This window comes from Notothenia coriiceps, unplaced genomic scaffold, assembly GCF_000735185.1.
Source record: "Notothenia coriiceps isolate Sejong01 unplaced genomic scaffold, NC01 NC01_scaffold00013523, whole genome shotgun sequence".
NCBI lineage: Eukaryota > Metazoa > Chordata > Actinopteri > Perciformes > Nototheniidae > Notothenia > Notothenia coriiceps.
The window spans coordinates 1-3,197 of NW_011346224.1; the positions used below are offsets into that span (position 1 = coordinate 1).

The window sequence follows — 3,197 nt, forward strand, 5'->3', positions numbered from 1 at the left end:
TGTTTTCCAGGTACCGTGGGAACCCTGCCCACCTTCTAAAACTATTAAGGATGCTTCCTTTCCCCATGGATGTGCCCATATATCTAGCCCAAGACTCTTTCTATCTACCCTCCCTCCAATCCTACACCCAACCCCTTTTCTGATTATTTTCTCCAAATCCATCCGTCAGTTCATTACCCTGCTGGAGCCTCCGGAGCTCCCTCCCAGCCGGAGGTTGTTGTAGGCCAGATGGCTGTAAGGGTTGTATCCCACAAACCCTGGGGCGGTAGGCAATTGCTGATGGAAGACAAATGAGACAAAACACGAATGAGAAATGGTTCACAAACAAGAGGAGGAAGAGGGATAAACACAAATAAGTGAAAACGGGAAAAACATGAAAATATAAATGTATTGTTTTGCTCGTTTGTTTTCCATGAGGTAGAACCAAGTCAGGCAACATGGGAAAGTTGCATGTACCAAGCAACAAGCTCCCATAGCCCCCACGAGTTTCATTATATAAGCCATGTAACTGAGACATTGAATTTCAACTTTAAAACAGTAATGTGCCTCTTACTAAATGCAAGGAAATTAAAGCATCACAACAACCATGATGACTCTAAAACTGTACACATGTACTCATCCTAAATATCTCAAATTTGATTTTATTCGAAATACCCCATGAGGCACAATAACCTCTTCTTCAAAAGCCTTTTTTTTTTTTTTTTAAATGGTAGTAAGAGAGGAAAAACAGGAGTGAGTGTGAAGATGGAGAGCTGAACTGCTTGGTGGACACCTCTTTGTGTTCAGACAGAGAAAGAAAGAAAATGAAAGCATTGTAAAGGAAATTGTGGATAGAGAAGGCGTACAGCGGCGAGAAAGAAAACAAGATAATGTGTGTGGCTAACATGGCCCTTTGGCCACTGAACGTTACAAGCTGAGAGGGGGACACTTACTGTGGTGGGAGCAGGGGGAGGGGGAGGGGCGTAGGATGGTCGCTCTGTGTGTGAAAGAAAAAATAAATGTCAAAACTTGGTGTGTATTAAGCATTTAAAAGGCTTTTGTCAATATATGCATACATTTTTTGTATTCATATTTTTTATTATTTTGAAAGCCAAAAAAGCTGGATATCTTAAAGCATATTACATTTTGATATCAATTAAACAATATCAGTTTTTAAACCTGCATAACATAGCTCTCCACTTCTGATACATTGCACATATTTTTAATTTAGGTATTTTATTTTTATCTCTTCATTTCTTTATGTAATATAATTGTTTTTCTTATTTACTATTCTTCTCCTTCTCTTACAACCTAATTCATCCTACTGTTTTAATGCACCATCAACACCAAAGCAAATTGCAATTTTAAACCTACAGCAATAAAAGTTATTGTGGGATACACCCCTTTAAATGAAACCATCAGGAGTGGAAACGGCACTCAGGTCCTTTACTTGAGTAAAAGTAGAAATACTATGGTCTTAAAATACTCCGTTAAAAGTAGAAGACTTTAGTGTGAAATGTTACTTAAGTAGAAGTAAGTAATATCAGCTATACATACTTACAGTTTCAAAAGTCCTCAATATGAATAATGGCACGTTTCACAATATACATAATAATATACAGTATATCATCCCGTTTTAAATCACTAACAAAAACATATGGGACATTTACATTTTGTAGTTTGACAATGTGGAGCTAATTTTATATACTTAAAATAAAAATACTGATTTGTAATTGTGTATATTGGTAGTGCAGTACTTAGAGATGTCCCGATCCGATCACGTGATATTAAAAAGTTAATAATGTGAGTGTTAAATTAATGTAGTGGAGTTAAAGTATAAACGTGTAGGGGTAGAAGTATAAAGAAGGATACAATGGAACTACTCAAGTAAGGTACAAGTATGTCAAAATAGTACTTGAGTAATTGTTACTTTCCAACACTGGAAACCATTGATAGCAGCCTTTCTGTGGTTTTTGGTATAATTGTGTTGGTTATTTACAAACAATAACATACCAGCTCTCATAATATCAACAACAATTAACTTAACATTAGTTTGTTCTTTATAATGTGTGTTTACTTACTTGACATCGTGGCTGCAGACGGGGCTAAGTAGAGGAGGCTATTTTCATATTTGTTAACCTGGAGAAGGAAACAAAGTAAAAGGGAAACTACCCACATTATTAGATGCACTATACACGGGAAAATACCCACATTATTAGATGCACTATACACTCTTCGCAGCGACTCGTTTAGCACATTAAGAAGCAAGAAAAACATCGGCAAAACGTATTCAACGTAACGATGATAACAATGCATGATTACAATGGCTGACGAGACAACCAGAGATAGCTTAACCGGCTCGGCCTATTAGCCAAACCTGCTAACTCAAAGAGAACATTTGCCCCAATAGATTTCAAAGCAATTCAGTACGCCAGAAAAGGACACAGTACACAACACAGGCGTTTATGCACAGGCTCTTTCACTGAAAAAGTGTGCAGCGTTTGCAAGATATTTGAATTAGCCCTGCTAGGCTAGGCTAATGAACACTACACGCTAACGTTACCGCTAACGTACATAGGGGTAAATAAGCTACCATTATTAGCTTATTAACGAATGGTAAATAAACATATTTGAATATGTTGCACACCTTTTTCACACTTTTATAAAAGTGTTGTATTTGAAATGCATTATGTTGAAAACAGACGTAAACATACTCACTCAATCGTCCTTTGTTCCCTCCGTCGGCCAGCTTGTTCCGCCCTCCACACACAAATCGGAAGGGCTAACTCTGTTCTTGCCGGCGGAAAAAGGATGTTTTCAGAATAAAGCGTAGTTACTTCAGTTTCAAACCATACAGTTTATGCATATTTTTTATTGATAAAATAATACTAGGTTACTAAATCAGCTTTACTTAGGTTGTTGGTGCGGAACTGGGTCGTGTGTGTGAATAGATAAATGTTTGCATTAAGTTCTATGGATAGCCTACATCTCTCAACAACACCCATATAACAGAACTGTACACAGATTTTCTTTTTCTTTATGGATATTTTACAAATCACTCCCTTTTTAAACTGTATTCTTGTTTTACTGTCATATAGTATTTCATAACTGTTTTTCATTTATTCTCATAAATGGTGACCAAACCGTTTGAGACCGACTGAGATAACTAGACTAAAGTTAACTATCTAAATACTGAGAGAGCATAGCTGTGGGAACAT

At 36.8% G+C, this 3,197-nt stretch overlaps 1 long non-coding RNA gene across 1 annotated transcript; it reads right to left on the bottom strand.

Annotated features, from left to right (window-relative positions):
- Positions 1-56: 56 nt before the first annotated feature.
- Positions 57-2,776, bottom strand: LOC104947958 (uncharacterized). The gene is made up of 4 exons (XR_798611.1): positions 2,698-2,776; positions 2,061-2,118; positions 933-976; positions 57-276 (listed from the first exon to the last, which is right to left on the bottom strand). It is a non-coding gene; the product is annotated as an uncharacterized lncRNA (long non-coding RNA).
- Between the last annotated feature and the right edge of the window lie 421 nt (positions 2,777-3,197).